General features: G+C 44.5%; 1 long non-coding RNA gene across 1 annotated transcript; it reads left to right on the top strand.

The window, feature by feature from the left end:
- The first annotated feature begins 6,554 nt into the window (after nt 1-6,554).
- Nucleotides 6,555-10,866, top strand: LOC130682952 (uncharacterized). Its single transcript, XR_008996430.1, has 4 exons — nt 6,555-6,956; nt 7,768-7,874; nt 8,385-8,473; nt 10,165-10,866. It is a non-coding gene; the product is annotated as an uncharacterized LOC130682952 (long non-coding RNA).
- The last annotated feature ends 9,061 nt before the right edge of the window (nt 10,867-19,927 follow it).

Genomic DNA, 19,927 nt, shown 5'->3' with positions numbered 1-19,927 from the left:
AATTAACCATTTTCATTCTGAAACAACCTAATAGGGTGAAAGTAAGAATTAAATCAAATAAATTAATTTATGTAATTAGAGCATTTCAAATGCAAATGATGATGCTAGAAAATTAAAGTAAGCAGACACCTAGGGTGATATTATTATTTTTTATTGAAGAAATATATGTGTGTGTATACATTTCATTCTAACAATTTTACTTAACACACACTCACACTCAAATAACTATACACAATCCCTAGTCTTTCTTTAAAAGTAATTTATTTTTCATGTCTCCTTTAGAAATTACTAGTAAATGATTATACCTGTGGAATATAAAAAGACTTCCTAAATAGTAATTCCTTCCTAAATAGTTCATTCCTTTCAGTTACACTGCCAACCAGTAACACTTACGATTTACAATCAAACTCAATTTAAATATTTATTAAATTCATCAACTTCTTTTTACTGGTTACTGTTCTTGAAGCAATTCTCCCTCTGTTTAGGGTAATGTGATAGGGCTGTAAAACTTTAGTCATCTGAGCAGAGAAACATCTTCTAGAGTTTGTGACCCCATGACTTTTGCAGAACACTTAGATGGCAGCCATCAACCAGAGGTCATTTTCATTAGGAAAGCAAGAGTTGGTCAGTTTATTCAGCATGTGCTCTCGCCTCAGCACTTCGGTGACATCGGTTAGGGAGAGTTAGGAATTCCTTCCTCTCCCCAGACTCTATAACAGAGCAGTTGTGCCAAAGGCAGGTGAACCATGTGTAGTTCCTCCCCACAAAGTGTTTTCCCAAATGGGACATCTAAATAGAGCTTATATGAAAGTACATGTAAATGAGATATGCATATGCAGTGTGTGTATGAGTGTGAGTGTGTCTGTGTGTCTGTAGACACAGACAACTGTGGAGAGAGGAAGGCAGACAATTTGCAGATTTTCCTGCAAGAGAAGAACAGAATCCCTGGAAACCAGACAAATTCTCGGATTGCCCAAGGACAGTTGACATGCATGGAGCTTGAGTCTTATCCTACCCACCTTGTTCTCGCAGAAAGCCTGTGGGCGTCCCTTTGCTCCTCCTGCCTCACAGATGAGGGCACTGTGGGAGAGGAGACCTGGTCATAGCAGGAATGGAAGAGCCAAGCTCCCGGTGGGAAGCAATCTACCCAGATGGAGACTCCTGTGACCTAACCAAGTGAAGAATGGCTCCTGCCTCAGTTTCCTCATCTATAAAATAGGAATAATATTACCAGGCAAAAAGGATTGTTATACAATTGAGTGAATTAAAGTGAGTTAATATCTGTAAAACACTGAGACACACGCTTGGCACAGAGGAAGCACCTTTTCCACGAAAGGAATGGAGGGTGGATGGAGGCTGCCCTGCGGGACCCACATGCTGTGGTGCCTCCCAAAGGACAGAATAGTTGTGAGGCGGGATGACGGATGGGTAGTTATGCTTGGGAATCAACTTTATGCCTCCAGTCTATGACCAGATGCTAGCTCCTGGACTTAGTGGAAATGCCTGCAGGCACAGATGATTATCAAGACAAGCTGCACCCTGGCCACGCAGCCGCCAGAGGAGCTTTGTTTGCCCTGTGGGTGTTTTGGTCCACACAGCCTCTCGCCCCATTTGGGCACCTGGGGCTATCTGTCGCCTTACGTGGTATTTCTCTCTCCATCTTCCCTGGACGCTGCCTCTTCCTTGCATGGTGGCTCTCGCCCTTGATCATGCGTCAGAGTCATTTTGGGAACTGCTGGGACCCCACCCTGAGTTCTGGCGGGCAGGTGTGGTAGGGCAGAGAATTTGCATTTCTGCCAAATTCCAAGACAAGGCTGGTACTACTGCAGGTGAGGGCCTCGCGGGAGGCCAGGTGTTTCCACTACGGAGGTGCAGGGGAGGCTGCCTGGGTGAAGAGCCGGCTCCTCTTTCAGGCCCTACAGAGAAAAGGCTGCAAACAGCACACCTCCTCTTGACACGCTGATAGCTTCCTGCAGGGAGCTTGCCTGTGAGATTGGTCCAGAGACCCAGCGGGGTGAGGTGGTGACCCGGTCCTGTGCAGCTGGACCCCCACCAACTGAGAGCAGCTGGACGTTTCTCCAGCACCCAGCCAAGGACTGACATCACTCTTCGTAAAAATTCTCCCAGGAAGATGGGAGGAGCTTCAGGGTGAGTGTCTGGCTTCCATGAATGCTGCCCCCTGCCGGCAATCATGACAATCAGAACCTGAGGCACCACATCCCAGATGCCGCTGCCTTTCATTCCTGTCTCTCCCTTGAGAAGCGAAGATGTGTCCAAGTCTGGCTTTCCAGCAGACCCGTGGGAGAACCCCTCTGCCCCGTGAGTTTCCTGACATGGGGGTCACGCGCTGTCACCGAAGGAGGTGTCCTCTTCTCTGCCAGGGCCCGGCCCCTTGTGAAGCATAGGGCAGAGGTCAGAGATGGCACCGACTCCCTGCTGGTGGCTGGCTCAGGCCTTGGTCCACTTATTTGACTCCTGCTGCCTCGATTTCCCACCCTTCACCTCCAGAACACGGAAATCATATGGGTGCTCCTGGTGAGGAGTAAGTGAATCAGTGGCTGCACAGCAGGGGGTGCACTGGGGGGCACCTACCCTTGCAGGGTTTGCTGGGTCAGAGGAAAACATGGACAGACAGGTGCAGGCTCTAGGGTGAGTAGCCCATGCTCCTGACCAGGGCCCACTGCTGCTTGTCAAGAGCCCAGCTTCTGACAATTCTGTTTGTCATCCTGGGGCGCAACCTCCCCTCTCTCCAGCACCCCACTGCCTGGCATCAGCCCTGGCTGCAAGCGTGGGGACACAGCTCACAGGCCCCCTTCTAGCTCTCCCATGGTCTCACCCACCCCCAGACCTGTCTTAGTGCTCCCCAAATGTCACAGGCCCACAATTTCGTGCCATGTCTGTGTGGGCCTCCCTCAGCAGTTGGACTGCTTGTGTCCAGGCCTGAACGTGGATCCTCTGTGGCCCTGCTCCTCAGATCCCCCACCACATTCACCCCCCTGGGGCTCTAAGCACACACCTGGGGATCATCATATGTTCTTCACTAGGGCCTATTAGCCTGACCATGACATGCACCCTGAGCACACCCACCTGCCCCTCCTCGCAGCCATCCCCTGCCCTGCCTCCACCTTCTCTCCTTAGCTTGGTCCTGAAATGCTCCACAACTCCCTCAGTTGCCCCCCTTTGACCCATTCTTTCCTCAGCAGAGTGACCTTTCAACGAGGCACGTGGAAACCTGAGCCATCTACTCCTCGCTCAGCCTTGAGGCTCTGCACCTTCCTTGCGCCCCCCAGGTTAGTCGCCTGGGCTATGGTGTTGAGAGTGAAGCCCAGCTTTACCATGAACCCCTGTGTGATCTCAGGCACATGGTTTAACCTCTCTGGGCCTCAGTTTTCTGACCTGTAGAATGGGGACAATGCTTGCACTGACTTCCTGGGATTTTGTGAGGGTCACACGTGATAAGCCAAGTGAAGCCATTGGCGCTGCCTTGAGAGCAGGTGCTCTTCCTCTGCAGGCCCCCCTGCTCAGTAAGCCCCACAGAAGCTGGGTAGCCAGTGCTGTCCTGCTCCTCCCTCTGACCTCCTTTGGCCCCATTCACTGCTGACACTCCCTCAGTCCTTTAGAGGTCCCTCTACAGGGAGGGTGGTGACCTTTGGCCCTTCAGTGACCCAGTCCCAGCCTCGCCCCAGGGCTGAGTCACGGCCTCTCCACCCTCCAGGGTCCCCCCAGCTCAGTCATCTCAACGTGCTTGCCACTCACTCACCTTAAAGAGGATGTCACAGTTCTCAAAGTACCTTAGTTGAGCTTCCTGGGGGCCGATGCCTGAGCACTGAGGCCTTGAGCCTTTTCTCACATCTCCTTTGCTTGGCAGAAGAGAGCCAGCAGTGACACATGGTCACCACGGATACATGTGGCCAAGCAGAGGGAAAATGTGAGTCAGAGGCACTTCGACATGCCTGAGATGTTGTTCAAAAATGTGTTCAGGGAGCCCACAGCCACTAACCGGTAATCAATTTTCCAACAGAAAGAGTGGAAAATCAGAAGACATAGAAATAACACCTTTATTTTCACCTATGGAAAGCCTCCCCACCCTGCCTTTTGTAAAGGTCAGGCTGTGACCTCCTCACAAAGGTCATGGCCTCTCCTGGGAAACGTGGACAGAAGTTCCCAGCCCAGGGCCAAGGCCTCTGGTTGAGCTTCTCCCTGCAGCCTGCACGTGGGTTTCCCACACAGATATCTTCGGGCCCAGCTGGGCAGCTAGCCAGCCCTGCGCAGTTTCAGAGCCCACATTCTTACTTAATAATCACAGCTTGAGCCAAGTAATGCAAAACTAAGTGCCATAAACTCAGGAGCGGACAGGGGATGACTTTAAACACAGATCGTACATCCACACCGAGCAGAAGCAGCTCCATGTCCAAGCAAGCCAGTACAGAAGTCTTCCTGGGGGCATGAAGGGTGAAGAAAGGGAGGAAGCTGTATAGGGGTACACTCTCTAGCAAGGAGGCCAACCCCCAGGGACCTGGGACCCAGGAGCAGGCCGCATCCCGACCCAGGGCCATGGTTGGGTTTTTAGCTCCTGGACGGAGTGTGGCCCCGAGAGAGTGGAGAGAGGCAGAGGGGCCTGCGTGGGAGGAGGCCAGGCTGGCCGTGAGGGTGGCGGCTCTGCAAGGGCCCTGGGTGCCACTGTCATCACTGTAGCATTTACCTGCATCCCTGCAGTGTCCCCACGGGACTGGATGACACCCAGAAGCAGCTGCTTATGGTGGGGATGTTACTCCCATTGCTGTCAACTGTGTGAAGTGCTCACCTCTGTGTCCCTAGCCACCTGCACACAGAAGCAGCGAGCAGCTGTGAAGTCCCTGTCCTACTCATTTGTCATGAACAAACGTTTATGGGGTCTCCTTTGGCACAGCACGTTGATGTCCCCCTGCATAACAGGAAGTTTGTAAGATGTGTCTCGCTCCGAAGAGGCTGGCAACTGTGTGTTCTGGGGTCTTCAGCTTTAGGAGCTTCTGGCTTGGGTACTCGGACTATTCATGATTTTGTAAAAAGAGCAGAAAACTTTGCCAAATGTGCCCATGTCACAGAAATATGAGTCTCAGTGTGAAGGCTTCTCTGTGGAATTAGGGACTTATTTTCATCCAAAAGTTGGCATTTGCACTCTCTACACCACCAAGTCTGGGATCATAGCAGCACAATGAAAAGAAATGTATAACATGTTTAGTTTGAGAAAGAGGTAAGCTGAGCTGCATAAATGTACGCAACATAATACGACACAATAAAATAAAAAGGTAAGGGCCCAGCAAAGAGTGAAGCCAGAAACGGGTTTTTAAATTACAATAACCTCTGTGTAACTTAAGACTTGTCATGTGGATATTTTTCAGTGTTCAGCTTGGTGGCATTAAGTACCCTCACACTGCGGTGACACAGTCCCCACTGTCCGTCTCCAGAACTCTCCATCCTGCAAAACTGAAACTCGGGCCCCATCAAACACTAACTGCCCACCCCCCTCCCCAGCGCCTTGTCTCCAATGTCCTGCTTTCTGTCTCTGAGAATTTGCTGAGAATACATACCTCCTAGAAGTGGAATCACACAGAATTTGTCTTTTCGTGACTGGCTTCTCTCATTTAGCAGAACGTCCTCAGATGCATCCTGGTGGAAGCCTGGGCCAGACTGTCTTCCCTTCTTAAGGTCGAATGATGTTCCACTGTATGACTACACCAGCCAGGGCCTGCTTTCCTCTATTTTACATTACACATTTTAACCTCAGTGTGTACATAATTTTCATAATTATGAAACATACTTTATATACTTGTGGAAAATCATAAATCATGGCTGGTGTGGGAGGTAAGGGCAGCCCCAGATAGAATTACAGCAAACCCCACACCAGTCACTGAACTCAACTCACTGATTGCTTGGCTGTTTGTTCTTTGTTTTTCATTTCCAACCTTAAATTAAGCTCATTATTTCTCACCATCTAAAAGTTCGGTGTGCCCCTTCTGGGTAGGGAGAACTGTTGTAATTGCTGGCAGCTTCTCTTAAATGATTACATGAAATGAAAGTAGTTCTGACCGTTTCTAAAATGCAAAGCTCAGTATGGAGCTTTGACTCCGTTTCCTAACAGTGAAGCATCTGGGAGATGTTATTTGTTTGACAAATGTGGTCGTGTCTGTGTCAGTCACTGTTCTGGAGCTGGGGCCCCAGAGCCCAGGGCTCCCTCCCGGCCCCCTGGGGATGGATGCTTCCAAGGTGAAGCCTGGCAGTGCGAAACCAGTACACAGATGGAGCGATCATGGTCACCATGTGTGGGGTAAGTGGGGGAGAATGCGGGCTGGTGGAGAAAGGCCCCCTGGGCGGGTGTGCTGGGTGGCCAGGAGGGGCTCTCTGAGAGGGGCGTTTAGACCCAGGCCTCGTGTGATGAGAGGAGCCAGCCATGCAGACGGCAGGATGGGGTCTGGACAGAGGGAGCATGTGCAAAGTTTAGGCTCTGAAAAAGGGGCTTGGAATGGTCAGGGCACAAGGAAATCCCTGAATCCGGATGGCAACAGCCGGCGACGGACAGAGCACAAAGACTGCAGAGTGGAAAAGAGAGGCCTAGGGGATCACAATAGAGGGTGAATTTGATTCCAAGTTTTCTGGGAAGCACATGGAAGTGTTTTAAGCAATAGACTATCAGTGGAATTTTATTTTTCAAAGCTCTCTGCTGCTGGGTGCGGCTTGGGTCTGAAAAAGCAGGGGTGGAGACAGGGACTAATGAGGCGGCTGAGCAGGATAATGGCGGAGGTCAGGGCGGGCGGCGGAGTCCAGGAAACCCAGGCAGTCTGAGCATCCATTGGAAAGGCAGTTAGCGTTCCTTACTCATGTGTTAGGTGTGGCTGTCAACACCAGTGTTTTGGCTTGAGAACTGCGAAGACGGTGGTGCCCTTCACTGACTGGAGGGGGAATGGACCGGCACATGGGTGAGCAGGACTCAAGGGCTAGGGGCAGGTGTTCGGAAATTGAGCTATCTGCAAGGGCCCTTGTGGAGGGGTCAAGCCCTTGCGGGAAATGCTAACATGGGTGCCAGTGCAGAGCTCAGAGCTATTGACAGCTGCTTTAGAGTCACTAACATAAAGATGGCATCTAAGTCCTTGGGTATGACCAGGGCATAGAACACAAGCAAGAGAGGAGACCCAGAATGCCACTCAGAGGAGCCCCAAGGACGCTGGGGTTCTTCACTGAGCTGAAGAATGAACTTCTCAAACAGTCAAGGTAGGAGAGCCAGGCAGAGAAAGCAAAAAGACAGAGCTCCTGGCTCAGGCCAGGAGGGACAAGAGAGCCCTGGGGTGGTGGTGTGTTGTCTAGGGTTTTTACAGGCAGTTGAGAGACAGAGGGCAAGGGATGTACACCTGTTAAGTAGTCTCAAATCCCTTTAAAGAAACACTAAGTTTCTTATTAGTCTTTCTGATTATTTACAAGAACTTTACTGCTCTGATTTCCTCCCAGGATAGCAGGTTCCTGGTCTGGGAGCATATCACTCAAGACTGCCTGCTTTGCTCCCAAGGAGGGCTGCATTTTATTGTCTTACTTTTTAACTAATTGGGTTTCAAGATGGAATCCTTCCTGTTTTTACTATGTTGTTTTGGGCTTGCTTGCTACATTGCCTAAGTTGCAACAAATCACTTGTTTAGGGCTGGAGGAAGAAAAGCAGCACCTGGGTAAAGTCAGAAAAATAAGCTGTGCCCCCCAGCAGGCCAAAGCAAATAGATTATCTTGCTTTTGTTTTTCCAGAGGCCCTCACCCTTCTCTGTCTAAGCCCATGGCCCCTGTCTCACCAGCATGCAGAGGCCAGGCGGAGGGAGCTCAGAGAACACAGAATGGAGAAGGGGGTCCAGTGGGTAAGAGCAGATGGTTATTTTTTCTTTGATTATGGTAAAGTATACATGACTTAAAATCAATGATGTGAACCATTTTTTAGTGCAGAGGGAGAGGCATCAAGTCAGTCCTGCTGTTGTGCGACCAGCACCACCATCCATCCATCCTCAGGGCTTTTTCCATCTTCCTCCCCAAACTGAAACTCTGCCCGGCCCCTCCCCACCCACACTGTCCCTGCACAGGGCTAGGAACGGCCATGGGCACTGTTTGATGAGGACGAGGGCCCCTCCAGGGCTGCAACCCAAAACTCCCCAGTGCCCAAGCTGGGAGGACCTTTGAGGGCAGGTGATCCAAACTCCTCACTTACAGATGAAAATCACAACTTGGGAAGTTGGTCGTAATTTTGTTAAAGTAAAGTTTTTGAGGGTTTTCTCAATCCCCTGAAGTGCGCCCAACAGCCAGCAGCAAATGAATCAGACATATGAGTCATTGCTCTGGGATTCTGTACTTGGGATTCTGTGTTCTTTCTGCAGAAATCACAGGCTGGTTTCCCGAGATGGGACTAAAAACGGAGGACATCTCACCTGAGGAGGAGTGAACGCCAGCCACAGGAACGCTAGAGGTAGTGTCAGTTGTTTTCTTTTCACCCTGCTTAAAAATGGCATGTCATAAAATCTCAGTCTTCTGGAAGGGGAGAGCGTGCGTCATTGGCTGGGTGCTGATCCCTGCCACAGAAGCTGACTTGTAAACTAACATCTAAATGTGTTACCAAATCCTTGAGCTTTTGCCTCCATGAGCCTCTACTGCCTAGCACATACCAAGAACTGACTTAAAAATGTAGATGGCATTTTTTCCCAGTGATGTGCATGGGGAATATCTTCCATAGGGTCGGATGGGTGCTTGGAGGTTGACGTTTATGTCCTTTGTGACCTTTTTGCCCGCAGGCTACACTGACAGACAACAGTGTAACAGAGCATTTGCTGGCCCCTGCCATGCAAAGTTCTGGTGTGGGAAGGGGCTGGATGTGTGTTGGCCTGGGTCTCCCTCTTTCACTCTGGTCTGTCTGATCCAGAAGATTCCTGAGCAGGCTTGGCCATGGTTTCCCATCCTGGCCTCTCCTCGGGTCCCATACCAGTTGAGATGTGTGTCCCCAGCATGCAGGGGAAACCCACCGCATTTCCTTGGCCCTGACTGGGTGCTCATCTCTGAACCACTGGCATCTCTGGAGTAACAGGGTGCTCTGACTGGCCAGGCAGGTCACTGTTCAGCCCCATTTTCCCTTGAGGGCGGTCATTGTCCTGGACATTCAGGGTATCCTTTGCAGAAGGGAGAACCCGTGGGGGTGCTGAGGAATGGAGACCGGTAACTGGCCCCAGGAATGCAGATAGTCATGTCAGACCTATAATTTCAATTCAGGCTTGCCAGAGTCTGAAGCCCAGAGTTTTTCCCACTACAGTTTGTTGTCTTCCCCAAATTACTTTTTGGGCTTTCCATTCACTCCATGTTTGTGAGCTTTGTGTTATACAAGATCTAGGCACATGGGCAGAAGTCACAAAATGAGGAGATGGAGAGAGGCTCAGAGGAAAGTGAAGATGGGTGTCCCAGCAGGAGGCATGCACTCTTCAGTGGGATGGTTTGAGGACAGCTTAATAAGCTGATCATTTATAAAAAGGCAGGCAGGCTGCACAGAAACCACAAAGAATGCAACGCCCTCAGGCGAGGAGGCAAGCCCTTGGCATGTATCAGAACCCAGGAGAGAGTGGCATGGACAGGCCACTTGGCAGGAGCTGCAGCTTCCAGCAGAGGTCCAGCCTCTTCCAGTGATGGCCCAGGAGGGCAGCAGGGGAGCAGGAACACAGCCCTCCCTCTGATGTCTCACCAGGGCTCCCCACTGTTGAACCTGGGGGGCAGATGAGACACCCCCATGTAGGACCCCATGCAGCTCAGCCTCTGGGGCCTGGGGCAGGGCAGGGTGGGGGCTGCATCTGGTGATGTAGGCAAGAGACAGGATAGGAAGCAAGGCTGTCTCCAGCAGCCATGCTCTCCACCCACCTCTTCTTCCCGTCAGCCTCTCTTCTGCCTACCTTTCCTAGCATCCTCCTTTCAGAGCATCTCCTGCTGGAATACCCACCTGTTTGCAAGCGGCAGATGTCTTTGCCAAGGAGCCCTCTGATCAGCACATCTGCTCTTCTCTGAGGAATAAAGAGGAAAATCATCTGGACCCTGCTGATCAGTTTTCCAAGCAGACTCACAGACAAGGGTCTGTGTTCATATTTCAGACTTTGTGACACAGCCATTTTGCTCCTTGTCCAGCCTACACAGATGGCCAGCGGATTTGCACAGCCTCCTCCACTCACAGGCAGCCAAGGCCCTGACATCTTGGAAACACTCAGAACAGCATCTCAGCTCACCAGGAGGGATAATGTAAGTGACAGTAGGTGACCCGAGAGCTCTGCACAAATTATAGCTGGTGTGTGAACCCAACTTAGACTCTTGCACATAGTCGGTGCTCAGAAATCTCTGCTAAAAGGAAGGACAGGATGGAGGGACGGAGGGAGAGAAATTCGAGACCGGTGCCCATCTGGACACTGGATTGCTGCTGGGATGTGGACAAAGCCTTTACCTACCTGAGCTTTCCCGCTTTTCCCCTTGTACCTGCAAACGAAATTCTACTTGCTCATGCTTCTTATAAGGAATAAATGAAACATGTGCAAAGCACATTAGGCAGCTGAGTGTCTCATTGCAGGTCTACATATCTGAATTCTCTAGGCCATCAAGGCCATCCTGGAAGAAGGGAGGACTCAATGCCTTCAGAAACAACTTGCCCACCCTCCCCTCTGTACATGAACTTCCTTTTTACATCAACCCTTAATGCTATAAGGTTCTGTACAAATTAATAAAGATTTATGGTCAGCTAGCTTGATGAATCTACTGAGCCCAGTGAAGAGAGTTATGTCCACGGCAGGTGAACAGGTGGGGTGAAGTCACATCAGACTCTGGAGGTTCCAGGCAGACTCCCACGGGCTGCTCCCGCCGCCCTGCTCTAAAATCCTGCGCCCACCTGATGGCCCTCCTTGCTGGGCTGCAGGGGCCAGGAGAGGCTCCCAAGGACAGAAGGTGCTGCGTGGCTGTCTGTGCCCAGCTCCCACCCCCATGTCCCAGCTGAGACTCGGTGCAGCTCATGTATTCCAGAAACTTGGGATCCCTGTCCTTTCACTCTCCTGCTGCTTCCCAGGACCCCGCCACTCTCAATAGCAGTGACATTGGCTGTGGCCACCCCTGAACCCGGAGAGCCCACCAGACCCTTTATCCATGACCCACAGATATACCTGATTTCCCCCTCTAGCTCAGAAACCCACCTAAACTGCTGAACATAAGGAGCACTATTTGCAAACACGAGTCTGGGCTCTGTGGGCTCCTGTAGGACCTTGTGATACAGCACCTATGTGGAGGGCATGTGTGGCTGTTTTCAGATTCACACTCTTTCAAGAGATGAGCTAAACTTAGACTGAGAGCACACTTTTATTTTTGTCTTTGTGGCCTTAAATAGTCTTGTCAAGTAACTTAGCCACCATCCTCCATTCGTGTGTGCTTAGAGCAGAGACTTGAAGCAGCATCCCAGCAGCCCTCCCCACTTCTTCAAAGGAGATCTTCCTTCAGAAGATTTTTCGTTGAATTGTAGGATATTCTTGCATGTGCTTTTAAGGAAGGAGAGACTGCATCAGGAGCAACCCTCCCCCTGGGCTGAGCCTCCCTCTGAAGCTCTAGCACAAGTGGAAGGAAGGGTGAGCCTCTACTAGAGAAGCTGCACCCCAAATGGTGCAAGGTCATCCAGTTGCTGCAGACTATAGATCATGGGTTAGAAACAGGACCTTCTCCAGCAGTCCCTCTGACCTCCCTCCTGACCTCCCCTAAAGGCACCACCAGGTCGCAGCTGGCTTTTGATGCTGAAACAACAGGAGAACAAAAAAATGGTCCGGACCCGCTGGCCAAGGAGCACCACTTTCTAAAGTCTTATATTCTCTCACCTTCCTTCTGGACTATTTTCATGAGAGAGAATTATGTGTCTTCCTCAGTCTAAAAGTCAGAATAGATACTTGTGTATGTGTGTGTGTGTGTCAAACAGTTAAAAGAGAAAACATACCTTTCAGAAATGGCCAGGAATATTTGCTTTTTATTAAAATTGGCAATTATATATCTGAAATCAGTCTAAAAACATATTTAATATCAAAATTATGAAAATACATTTTCACTCTGTAGTTATACTTTAATTATAATTGTATATACATATACATACACATATAATATACACATACACACACATAATATATAAACCTGTCCCTAACTTTTTATATAGTATTGTAGTATATATCTCTCCTGTGGAAAGATATAGCATGCTAACATTGATTAAAAGAAAGTTAAAGTAGCTATGTAGCTATATTAATGTCAAAGTAGATTTGAAACCAAAATATCATCATGGATGAAGAAGGTCGTTTCATAATGATAAAAGGTTCAATTCTTCAAAAGGGCATAACAATCCTAAGCATTGTGCATCTAGAATGAAAACTTCAAAAATACATAAACAAGAACTGATATAAATGCAAGGAGAATAGACAAATCCAGTCAGACCCATACATCACCCATACATCAAGAACTGATGGAATAATTAGAATATCAATAAGTATACAGAAGACTAAAACACACAATCAACCAACTTCATGTAATTGAATTTCTAGAACATTCCACCTTGAACAAAAGTGTTTAATAAAGTAGACAGAATGCTTAGCAAGATAAACTGTAGTGTGGACCATTAAAATGTCTCAGTAAGTTCAAACAATTCAAGACAGGCATAGTTATCTTACCTGAACACAATGGAAATAAAATAGAAATCAGTAAGAGAAGGAAATCTAAAAAGTTCCCAAACATTGGGAAACTAAGTAACACACTTTTTAAATGAAATGGTCAAAGAAAAAGTCAGAATGAAAATAGAAAATCTTTTTAATTGAATAAAAGTAAAAACACATTTCAACATGGCAGAATGCTGCTGAGAGAGGACATTTATAGCATTAAATACCTATGTCAGAAAAGAATGAAAGTCTTAATGATCTCAGCTTCTAACTTAAGAAATGAGAAAAAGAGCAATTTAAGCCCAAAGTAAACAGAAGGAAAGGAAATCGTAATGATCAGGGTGAAAATCAATGACTAAAAACAGAAAAAAATAGAGAAAATCAATCAAACCTAATGTAGTTTTATAAGATCAATAAAATGCAAACCTCTAACTGGATTGATTGAATGGAAAAATAATCCCAAATTAGGGAGGTGACAACTTTGTACGTTCTGGAGATGTCAAACTGATATAAGGGAATGTTATGAACACCATGCCAACAAATTTGGCAATTTCTATGACCCAGACAAATTCTTGAAAGATACAAACTGTGACAGCCTGCTCGAGTAAAAGGTAAGAATCTGTGAAAGAAATGGAATTTGTAGTTACAAACTTTCCCAAAAAGAAAACTACAGGCCCAGATGCCTTCATTGGATAATTCTGCTAAACATTTATAGACAAAATAATCCTACATAAACCCTTTAAGGAAATTGAAGAAGGAAAAATACTTCCCAATCCCATGAGGCAGTTATTACTCTGACACTGAACTAGATAAAGACATTATAAGAAAAGATAATTACAGATTAGTATCCTTCATGAATATAGGTGTAAAAATGCAAACAAAATCTTAGCAAACTGAATTCCAACAGCATACAAAGAGAATAGTACAATACGACCAAGTGGGTTTTATACTAGGAAGTCGATAGGTTTGATGTTCAAAAATTAAATAATAGTAATTCTCCATTTTCACAGACTAAAAAGAAAAGCCATATGATCATCTCAGGAGACACAGGAAAAGCACATGGTAAAGTCTAATGTTCATTCCTGATAGACACTTTTAACAAACTAGGACTAGATGGCAGCTTCCTTAACCTGATAAAAGGCATCTACAAAAATGTGTAGCTAACATCAAAACATGGAAGTTGGTAATGAAAGTTAGAATGCATCACCCTGGTCTCAGGAACAGGACAGGGAACTTACTGTCATCACTTCTGTTTGTCATTCAATTGAGGTGTGATTTAGTGCATAAAGGCAGGAAAATTAAAGGACATACCAATTGGAAAGGAAGAATTAGAACTGTATTTGCAGTTGACATGATTATGTAGAAAATCTGATATAATCTACCAAAAGCAGCTAGAGCTTAGCAAGGTGGCAGGACACAAGACCAACATATAAAATTCAATTGTATTTCTAACTAGCATCAAACAACCAGTAGCCAAACATTTTTAAATACCATTTGCAATGTTATCAACATAGCTGAAGTGCTTAGGAGTAAACCTGAAGATACGTAAGACTTTTATACTGAAGACAACAAATCATTAGTAAAAATACACAAAGACCTAAGTAAATGGACAAATAGATCATGTTTAAGGATCAAAAGACTCAATATTGTTAAGAGGCCAATTTTCCCCAAATTCATCTATAAATCCAACACCAACCAGTCAAAATCTCACCTAGTGTTTTTTTGTAGAAATTTTCAAACTTGATTCTAAAATTCATATGGAAATTCAAAGGACCTAAAATATAGCCAATTTGATTTTGAAAAAGAACTAAGTTGGAGGACTCCCACTAAGTTGAGGAACTATGAACCTATAATAATCAAGAAATAATCAAGAAAGTATTGACATCAAAATGGACAAAGGTCAATGGATCACAATAGAGAGCTCAGAAATAGAACAACACATACATAGTCAATTGATTTTTTTTGCTTATTATTTATTTATTTATTTTTCTCAAACATTTATTTATGAAAAATATCAAACATACAGCAAAATTGAAAGAATTTTTACAGTGAACTCTTATACTCACCATCTAGATTCTACCATTTTGCTATATTTGCTATATCACATTTTTTTTGAGAGGGCATCTCTCATATTTATTGACCAAATGGTTGTTAACAACAACAAAATTCTGTATAGGGGACTCAATGCACAATCATTAGTCAACCCCAAGTCTAACTCTCAACAGTCTCCAATCTTCTGATGCATAACGAACAAGTTCTTACATGGTGAACAAGTTCTTACATAGTGAATAAGTTCTTACATGGTGAACAGTACAAGGGCAGTCATATCACAGATACTTTCGGTTTTGATCACGCATCATGAACTATAAACAATCAAGTCAGATATGATTATTCATTTGATTTTTATACTTGATTTATATGTGAATCCCACATTTCTTCCTTATTTTTTTAAAATAAAATGCTGAAGTGGTAGGTAGATGCAAGATAAAGATAGAAAGCATAATTTAGTGCTGTAAGAGGGCAAGTGTAGATGATCAGGTCTGTGCTTATAGACTAAGTATTAATCCAAGCTAGACAAGGGCAACAAAACATCCATGGATGCAGAAGATTTCTCTCAAAGCAGGGGGGTGAGGTTCTAAGTCTCACCTCTGTTGATCCCCAATTTCTCACCTGATGGCCCCCCTGCAACTGTTCCTGTCTTAGGTTGTTCCTCCCCTGAGGAATCTTACCCGTCTCTGGCTAACCAGCCGTCTTCTGGGGCCATACAGGGAAATGTAAAGTTGGTAAGTGAGAGAGAAGCAATATTCTTTGAAAAGGTTAGCTTTTTACTTCTTTGCAGATTTATGCCCTGTGGCTTCTATGCCCAGGATTTGCCTTGAGGTATCTTTACCACTTGGAAGAATTATGATACTCGGTAATTTTCGTCATGAGGCACGAATTCTACTAAAGGACTGTAATTAGGAGGGAAGAAGAAAAGCTATAGAAGTACCAGATGGAAGAAAACATGGGAAGATTGATTATTTCTTTGACATAACTTCCTGTAGAGTAACATAAGCATGTATAGGTTTTAACAAACTACTAATTAAATTGCATACACACATTAACAGAATAGGAATACAGATACATATAAAAGCAGACCTACAATTACTGGCCATATCCAGTGAAATCAAGAAAACCAGTTAGGTACCCTAGGCATTTGTGAAAACTTATCAGTGATATTATATTGTCTAACTGAATTTGAATAGTTTGAGAAAAATCAGACAAAGTAAAACAACACATTCCTGGGAACTGTTCACATCCCATATGTTCTTTTAACAATAGATAGTCTATAGTAGCATGATTTTGAAGCACTGCAACTCACACTTCTCCTAATTCTTGGTTGAGTTCCGACAATATAGAACCAGTCAAATTTGTTGTTTTACTGTATGCACAGGCCAGCTTAGATATTTCCTTCTGCATTCCAACAGCAAGTCCAGGAACTGGCGGGATGAATGCAGCTACAACTGCAACAGCGCCAGAAACTTTGTTAAAGTTTTTTGAGGATTATCTTCTGGAATGGCTCTTCCAGAGGATGTTGATGTTGGAAGTTCTTCTTCATATCGTATCTTAATTCATTTTCTGGGTAGCCAAATTAGGCTTTGATCCCCTGTATAAACACAAACAAACCCTTTGCTCACACTTTGATATGACCTTTATACCATTGTGAAGAACCTATTGGAGACCACCACGCAGGAACTGCTTTTTTTTAAGAGAAAGAAATATTATCAGAAAAATGTACTTCCATAGCTGATCATCTGACACCCTTTAAAAGGTCAAAATTAAGGATATGTAAAGCATGCATTAATTGTTGATTTGCAGTTAATTTTATCCTATCAGGGAGTAAGCCACCTTTTTTTTATCATTAATCTACAATTACATGAAGAACATTATGTTTACTAGGCTCTCCCCTACACCAAGTACTCCCATAAACCCCATTAGAGTTACTGTTCATCAGCATAGTAAGATGCTATAGAATCACTACTTGTCTTCTCTGTGTTGCACAGCCCTCCCCTTTCCCCCACCCCCCAAATTATACATGCTAATCATAATACCCCCTTTCTTCTTCCCCACCCTTATCCCTCCCTACCCTCCCATTCTCCTCAGTCTCTTTCCCTTTGGTAACTGTTAGTCCATTCTTGGGTTCTGTGACTCTGCTGCTGTTTTGTTCCTTCAGTTTTTCCTTTGTTCTTCTACTCCACAGATGAGTGAAATCATTTGGTATTTGTCTTTCTCCACTTGGCTTATTTCACTAAGCATAATACCCTCTAGTTCCATCCATGTTACTGCAAATTGTAGGATTTGTTTTCTTCTAATGGCTGAATAATATTCCATTGTGTATATGTACCACCTCTTCTTTATCCATTCATCTACTGATGGACACTTAGGTTGCTTCCATTTCTTGGCTATTGTAAATAGTGCTGCGATAAACATAGGGATGCATCTGTCTTTTTCAAACTGGAGTGCTGCATTCTTAGGGTAAATTCCTAGAAGTGGAATTCCTGGGTCAAATAGTAAGTCTATTTTGAGCATTTTGAGGAACCTCCATACTGCTTTCCACAATGATTGAACTAATTTACATTCCCACCAGCGGTGTAGGAGGGTTCCCCTTTCTCCACAACCTCGCCAACATTTGTTGCTGTTTGTCTTTTCAATGGTAGCCATCCTTACTGATGTGAGGTGATATCTCATTGTGGTTTAATTTGCATTTCTCTGATAACTAACGATGTGGAGCATCTTTTCATGTGTCTGTTGGCCATCTGAATTTCTTTTTTGGAGAACTGTCTGTTCAGTTCCTCTGCCCATTTTTTAATTGGATTATTTGCTTTTTGTTTGTTGAGGTGCATGAGCTCTTTGTATATTTTGGAAGTCAGCCCTTTATCGGATCTGTCATTTATGAATATATTCTCCCATACTGTAGGGTAACTTTTTGTTGTATTGATGGTGTCCTTTGCTGTACAGAAGCTTTTCAGTTTGATATAGTCCCACTTGTTCATTTTTGCTTTTGTTTTCCTTGCCCAGGGAGATACGTTCATGAAGAAGTCACTAATGTTTATGTCCAAGAGATTTTTGCCTACGTTTTTTTCTAAGAGTTTTATGGTTTCATGACTTACATTTAGGTCTTTGATCCATTTCGAATTTTATTTTCTGTATGGGGTTACACAGTGATCCAGTTTCATTCTCTTACATGTAGCTGTCCAGTTTTGCCAGCACCATCTGTTGAAGAGACTGTCATTTCCCCATTGTATGTCCATGGCTCCTTTATCGAATATTAATTGACCATATATGTTTGGGTTAATGTCTGGACTCTCTAATCTGTTCCACTGGTCTGTGGCTCTGTTCTTGTGCCAGTACAAAATTGTCTTGATTACTGTGGCTTTGTAGTAGAGCTTGAAGTTGGGGAGTGAGATCCCCCACCCCACTTTATTCTTCTTTCTCAGGATTGCTTTGGCTATTTGGGGTCTTTGGTGTATCCATATGAATTTTTGAACTATTTGTTCCATTTCTTTGAAGAATGTTGTTGGCAATTTGATAGGGATTGCATCAAATTTGTATATTGCTTTGGGCAGGATGGCTATTGTGACTATATTAACTCTTCCTAGCCAAGAGCATGAGATGAGTTTCCATTTGTTAGTGTCCCCTTTAATTTCTCTTAAGAGTGTCTTATAGCCTTCAGGGTATAGGTCTTTCACTTCATTGGTTAGGTTTATTCCTAGGTATTTTATTCTTTTTGATGCAATTGTGAATGGAATTGTTTTCCTGATTTCTCTTTCTATTGGTTCATTGTTAGTGTATAGGAAAGCCACAGATTTCTGTGTGTTAATTTTGTATCCTGCAACTTTGCTGTATTCTGATATCAGGTCTAGTAGTTTTGAAGTGGAGTCTTTAGGGTTTTTTATGTACAATATCATGTCATCTGCAAATAGTGATAGTTTAACTTCTTCTTTACCAATCTGGATTCCTTGTATTTCTTTGTTTTGTCTAAATGCCGTGGCTAGTACCTCCAGTACTATGTTAAATAACAGTGGGGAGAGTGGGCATCCCTGTTGTGTTCCTGATATCAGAGGAAAAGCTTTCAGCTTCTCGCTGTTCAGTAGGATATTAGCTGTGGGTTTATCATATGTGGTCTTTATTATGTTGAGGTACTTGCCCTCTATACCCATTTTGCTGAGAGTTTTTATCATGAATGGATGTTGAATTTCATCGAATGCTTTTTCAGCATCTATGGAGATGATGATGTGGTTTTTGTCCTTCTTTTTGTTTATGTGGTGGATGATGTTGATGGATTTTCAAATGTTGCACCATCCTTGCATCCCTGGGATGAATCCGACTTGGTCATGGTGTATGATCCTTTTGATATATTTTTAAATTTGGTTTGCTAATATTTTATTGAGTATTTTTGCATCTACATTCATCAGGGATATTGGTCTGTAATTTTCTTTTTTGGTGGGGTCTTTGCCTGGTTTTGGTGTTAGGGTGATGTTGGCTTCATAGAATGAGTTTGGGAGTATTCTCTCCTCTTCTGTTTTTTGGAAAACTTTAAGGCGAATGGGTATTATGTCTGATAAAATTCCAAGGTAAATCTGTCTGGCCCAGGGTTTTGTTCTTGGGTATTTTTTTATTACCACTTCAATTTCTTTGCTCATAATTGGGTTCTTTAGATTTTGTGTTTCTTCCTTGGTCAGTCTTGGAAGGTTGTATTTTTCTAGGAAGTTGTCCATTTCTTCTGGGTTTTCCAGCTTGTTAACATATAGGTTTTCACGGTAGTCTTTAATAATTCTTTGTATTTCTGTGGAGTGTGTCATGATTTTTCCATTCTTATTTCTGATTCTGTTGATGTGTGTTGATTCTCTTTTTCTCTTAATAAGTTTGGCTAGAGGCTTATCTATTTTGTTCATTTTCTCAAAGAACCAGCTCTTGGTTTCATTGATTTTTTAAATTGTTTTATTCTTCTCAATTTTGTTTATTTCTTCTCTGATCTTTATTATGTCCCTCGTTCTGCTGACTTTAGGCCTCATTTGTTCTTCTTTTTCCAGTTTTGATAATTGTGATGTTAGACTATTCATTTGGGATTGTTATTCCTTCTTTAAATATGCCTGCACTGCTATATACTGTCCTCTTAAGACTGCTTTCTCTGCGTCCCCCGGAAGTTGGGGCTTTGTGTTGTTGTTGTCATTTGTTTCGACATAGTT

Source organism: Manis pentadactyla, chromosome 3 (genome assembly GCF_030020395.1).
Source record: "Manis pentadactyla isolate mManPen7 chromosome 3, mManPen7.hap1, whole genome shotgun sequence".
Lineage (NCBI taxonomy): Eukaryota > Metazoa > Chordata > Mammalia > Pholidota > Manidae > Manis > Manis pentadactyla.
The sequence above is the reverse complement of the archived record's forward strand: the minus strand, read 5'-3'. Positions and strand labels throughout refer to the sequence as shown.